Below are 5,809 nucleotides of genomic sequence, written 5' to 3'. Positions count from 1 at the left end.
TTGCTGGACCCCTCATCCAATCATTTGCATTCCCTGCCGGCACTTGACCGACTTTAAACATTGAAATGTGGTTGAAATAATGTCAGTTCTATGGTTGTAAAAAGGTTAACAAAATACTTATAAATCAACACTGACATTTTAACAAGATATGTATGTTGAATCAACATAATATCATGTTATAATATAACATACAAAATAAATTTCTGCCTTTTAAATTAATATTATGATCATTATTATTTTAGTAGCATTTTATTATATTTTGATCATAAGAACACTTCAAAAATCTAAATTTATGTTAAAAATATAAAACTAAAACAACAATAATAGTAGATATTATTATTATTATTCATGATAATAAATATAATAATAATAATAATACCGTATATGCAATAATTATATATTATGATTGACTAAAATTATATATAGTTATCTTCTCATATTTTTAAATATAAATGTCTCACATAAAAATAAATTATATAACATTATCAAGCCCATTTTCTGTTCCATCCATACCGAGACAGACCCAAGTGGTGAGGTCATCTCTTGAGATAACATGTGACTGCAGACAGTGTAACGGCTCTGCATGTCTATGGCTTTATGGTACCATGGATCCATGGTAGAAAGACTGTGAGCGAGCACAGCAGAGAGACTTACACGAAAAAAAGAAGAAAGAAGAGAGAATTACATTTTATGCCACAACTTTTAAAGGTAAGTTAAGTCAATAATTGAAAGGCATAACGTCAATTATACAAAAAAAGTGACTAAAGTGCATCATGCTAGTGCTATGAGTTGAATGCTAACGCCACAGTTTGCTAACATTAGCTAAATTAGCTAATTAATGTAGTGGTCAGCAGCCTGTTGCACAATAAGCGATATATTGAAACTAGTTCGTTTGAGACTAAAGCTGTCGATGTTTGCACCAGAGACATAAGGTTCATCGTAGCTACACTGGCATAAAGTCCACACTAACTAAAATATTGTCACATAAAATGACATTTCATTTTCTGTGGCCAGTCAGGGAAAAGCACTGTTCTTGATGCGAAGTTTATTTATGTGTTGTCAAATTACATAAAGAGAATGAAAACAGTCAGGCTGACAATCTGGGACAAGGTTGTTGCCTACTGCATATTAGGGCTTTCATATTTCCAAATGATAACACTATTGCTATTCGTTAAGTTACATCTGTGGTGAGCGCTCTTCATCATCGCTTTATAATTTACCAAGTTAAAAATAAAGTACTTGTTTTGTTGTCAATCACTGTTTATTGTTGTTTTAAATGTAATGTTATCATGTAGGTTACAACCTGTCATGTTCCTGAAGTGTGTGCAAAAACAAGTCTCTGCCCAATGGTCTTTGAACCATAGACCGTATGAAAATATGGACGTAGTTACCGTGACGTCACCTGTTTCTGAAGAGCGGTTTTGAAGCTCAAAGTGAGCCATCTTTGCAGTGCGTGACTCTGCCTCACTCCTAGCCAATGAAAAATGGGCAAAGAGGCAGGCCAAATGGCTGAAACAAGCCACCTAGCGGCTGGCGGACCTGTCATTCAAAGCAGCCATGTCCTTCATTATGCATAACTTTACGGTTTAATAAAATTTAAACGGGTGAGTTATAAAAAAATTCACCCCCCATACAGTTGTCATAACAGGGGAAATTAGCTATAGAGACCAAAACCACTTTTTGTACCAAGGGTTAGGGGTTAGGGTTAGGGGTTAGGGTTAGGGTTAAAGTTTGGCATTTTAACGCGGGGGTCTATGGGGATTGACTTGCTTTTGGAGCCTGCCTCAAGTGGCCATTCGAGGAACTGTGGTTTTTGGCACTTCCACATTGGTTTAATTTTTCAGCCCTGGAGGTTGCTGCTTGCTTTGAACACTTTGCTACACAATAGCAAAGAGGTTAAATGGCTAAACAGCTAAAATTACTGGCTAAAATAGCTAACAATGATTACCAAACAACAACGAAAAGGTAAGTAAACTAGGACAAAGGATTAGGTGATAACTAATTTACAACCTTAATCTACAGCCAGTGCAAAATAACAACAGTGACATCGAGTGGTGAAACCATCAACTACAATATAGGGTAATATAACGGTACCCTATTATTGGTCATTGGGTTCTATATATTTGCTTGCCAACACTATAGCATTAGTGTCTAATCTGTCAAGTTTAGTCAAGTTACCAGCTTTGCTAGCTCTATACCATAGTGCAATGCCATGTTGATGTTAGTTTGTGTACTGTTTCAGGGATTTGGACATTTCTGACTGTAGACCAAGAAAAAAAAAACTTTAAAAAGACTACAAATGAAGAAATCATCATCCTGCTCTTGAAATATAAACACAACAAAGAATCATTGGAATAGAATTTTGACAACTTTGTAACCAATAAACACAAATATGGGAGGACATCACAGATGTCATAAATGCAAAAGCAGAGGAGCACAGGGATGTTAAAGATGTTAGGAAGAAGTGGAGCGACTTAAAAATGCAAGCAGTTGAGGACTTTCCACGACATGTCCCAAACAAGAGGTGAACCAAAGTCAGATATGGGGCCGTACTCATCACTAGTACTGGACATCCCTCTCAGTGATTGGCATTTCATGTGAGGTTGAGAGTGGAACAGCAGAAAAAGCTCCAGCAACGGTTTACTAGCATGTCTTCCACCAGCAGCACAAGCCCTCCCTCATACAGCTGAACAACCTGTCCCCCCACCTGCAGAAGCATGTTTGCTTGAATCAGCGTCCCTCCAGCCTCCAGAGCCCACCTTTACTGGACTTAATGTAGACAACAGTCAGCCTACACAGTCCCTACACAGTTCACATGAGCCGTAGCAAATAGCCAACTCCAAATCTTATCATTTAGCTGACTGTTACTAATACTGTTGGATTTGAAGAGAGAATGAAAAAGAAAAACATTCTGAAAAAAAATTTGATTCGATTTTTATTTTGTGTTTATTTTTATTAATTTATTAATTGTTATTAAGTGTTGTTATGTATTTGTGTAGTTTCATATTTCAAACACTTTGGATGATTATTATTAGACTGTTGTGTTGTTGTATTTACAGTAGGCCTACTTAATTAACTTAGGTCAGCAGCGATTTTTTTTTCATGCCTATTCACATGTGAGGCTTTTGATTTGCAGCTCATCCAGAGAAGAATGCAGTGAGGTAGGTCAAGACAGTAGGTGGTCCTCATTAGGGTTGGCAGGGTTACTTTTAAAATGTAATCTGATACAATTACTAATGACTTGTTAAAAAATGTAATCAGTAACCTAATCCAACTTGAGTACAGTCCGTTACTTTAAGATTACTTCAATACCAAATATGCAAATAAAGACAAGAGCAAAGAAATATCAATAAGATGATATATATTATATAATTCTTCAAGACAAGAGAGAACAATCGATGGCAGTTTAAAGAGGTGCTGCACACTTAAATGTGTTTTTTGAGCTGTAAACTAAATTATATGACTGTACTGTGATGAAACACATCAATGCTGGTGTTAATATTGACATTGACACCAAATTTATAAAAATCGGCATTTCATGGGTTGTAAATGGCTCAACCTGTCATCTGCTGGTTAAAAAAGGCGGGGCCAATGTTGACGTAGAGTCAACTGTTTGGGAGGTCTCTACGTCATGACATTTATATAAATGGTAGAATGATAATGCCCACCTCCCCCAGCCCCATGCTCATTTTCAAATATATGCTGATCGAGACAGTTTTAGCTTCAGCAGCTAACTGTGGCACTGGCCTGCTGGAGGCAATCTCTCCATCTGCCACTCTCCACGGGAGGAAGAGCTGCTGGCAGCCACCAAAACAACAGAGATACTCCTTGCATCTCGCCCTGCAGCTCTTCAACTCTCCAGCTGTCTGTTCCTATGGTTATCAGCTGTTAAAAAATCTTGTTTTAAAACATTAAATTGCAGTGTAACCGGAGCTCCGCTGACACAGTCTGTCCTGTCTGTCAGCTGGACCTGTCAGCTGCGGAGCAGCTCCGCCAAAACTGAACCTGTCCGCTACAGAGCTGCAGAGCCCTCTCCTTTCCCTAACCCCCGCTCATTGACTCCATGGGCAGAAGAAAAAGCAAATCAACGTTGTTTATGAGGTATTTTTATATATTTCTCGAGTACTGCTCATCCAAACAACTTGACACTCAACACTGCACTTCCTTGAGTCCCCAATAATACATCCGCCAGGTATGAAGTAGATCAGATTAACAGTTTTCAAGATATGCAAAGGACAAACATACATACAGATAGACAGACAGAGATTCCTTGCTTTATATAGAGTGATTGGGTGGGTTTGAACCGGGATTGTGCAGAAAATTGTCAGTGCAGGTTTATCCATGAATGAGGATGGAGAGGAGGTGACACTGGGTGAGAAGATGATGACCTGCAAGAATGACATCAGCAAGGCTGATACTGAAGCCAAGCAGGTGAGGAGAGGTTCTGGTTCAGTCTATATTCAGTATCAGGTTTTCAGTACAAACTTTTATGCTCTGTGATTTCAATATACTTTTTAAGCACATTGTTTCTCAAACTTTAACAGACTTGATCTCGGTCTTATAACAGACTTATCATAGATTTCTAACAGAGTTAATATATCTTATCTTGTCTCTGTCCTCTTCCTTTCTGTCCAGGCCCAAAATGACCCTGAAGCATGCCCAGCATGCTGAAGACCAAGCACACAGGGGTGAAAAAGATGGACAGCGGCTATAAGAAGGATCAGAACTCCCTGCAGGCTGTGAGAAGCAGCAGGGAGCAACCACAGGCTGGGCTAGCCAAACTATCAAGGCACCATGTGTGTTATTTGTGAGAGCAGTTAGTGCAAGCAAAAAGACTCGTTTGTACTCATGGCAGCTGCCATTCCTTATACATTCTGCATTAATGTTTGGGGTATGTGTGTTTGTGTGTATGCAGATGGGAAGGAGGAGAGTCTGCTGGACCAAAGAAGCCAGCCAACCATGAAGAAACTGCAAGAGGTAGGTTGATCATAAAATTCACTCACACATTTCATTCATAGGTCTGAAATAGACCATAATAGCTCTGATCACAAAAATACATTCTCCTGTATTCAATTCTATGTCACTATTCACTTTGTTTTTTTCAAAATCTCCCTCCCTCTCTGCAGGAACTATCATCATACCTGGAGCACAAGAAACTGATGCGTGAGATCCAGCACTTGTCTCAGATGAGGAGGTCAAGAGAGGTCACTAATCTTAAAGAGACGTATGAGCGTCTTCCGACACTCATGGCTATTTTCATCTTATAACAAATGCAAACACCAACAGACAATAAACAAGGTTGTAGCCTATTTTGTATCATAAAAAATATAAAAAATGACAATATAATAAATCTCAACAGTGCAAACACCGGCATCTAATGAAGCCAGAGCGCTCACACCATCTCCAGAGGCAAGTAGGCTTATTGCGAAACACTACACAAACATGTGTAGACCCATCTCTGAAAACAAAACTATTTATTTGAAAACGAATATCTAAAGCCTAATTAGCATGGCAGAAGAATGTTTTATCAATAAATGATCGCAATTTATGTTGCTGTGTGTCTATTTTGTGAAATCTTACTAGGAAGTCTATAGTAACTGTTTTATAAAGGCAAAAAGCTACTTGTGGCTGTGATTTACAGTGATTTTAGAACAGCTACGCACATTATTTATATTTATATATATATACATATATACATACACTTATTTATGTTTTGCAGTCCCAAGCCTATGTGAGCAAGGGAAAGATGGAACCATGTGGACAGCCATCCAGCTGGGAGGACACTCTGGGAGACAGCAGTCCCAAAATG

General features: G+C 38.4%; 1 long non-coding RNA gene across 2 annotated transcripts; it reads left to right on the top strand.

The window, feature by feature from the left end:
* Nucleotides 1–4,017: 4,017 nt before the first annotated feature.
* On the top strand, nt 4,018–5,548 carry LOC121906994. 2 transcript variants are annotated; one of them, XR_006098777.1, is made up of 5 exons: nt 4,018–4,431; nt 4,636–4,796; nt 4,916–4,977; nt 5,127–5,224; nt 5,360–5,548. It is a non-coding gene; the product is annotated as an uncharacterized LOC121906994 (long non-coding RNA). The 2 variants fall into 2 exon arrangements; XR_006098776.1 differs by having other exon boundaries at nt 5,127–5,548.
* Nucleotides 5,549–5,809: the final 261 nt, after the last annotated feature.

Source organism: Thunnus maccoyii, chromosome 11 (genome assembly GCF_910596095.1).
Source record: "Thunnus maccoyii chromosome 11, fThuMac1.1, whole genome shotgun sequence".
Classification (NCBI taxonomy): domain Eukaryota; kingdom Metazoa; phylum Chordata; class Actinopteri; order Scombriformes; family Scombridae; genus Thunnus; species Thunnus maccoyii.
Note: the sequence above shows the minus strand (reverse complement) of the source record. Positions and strands in the feature narration are given on the sequence as shown.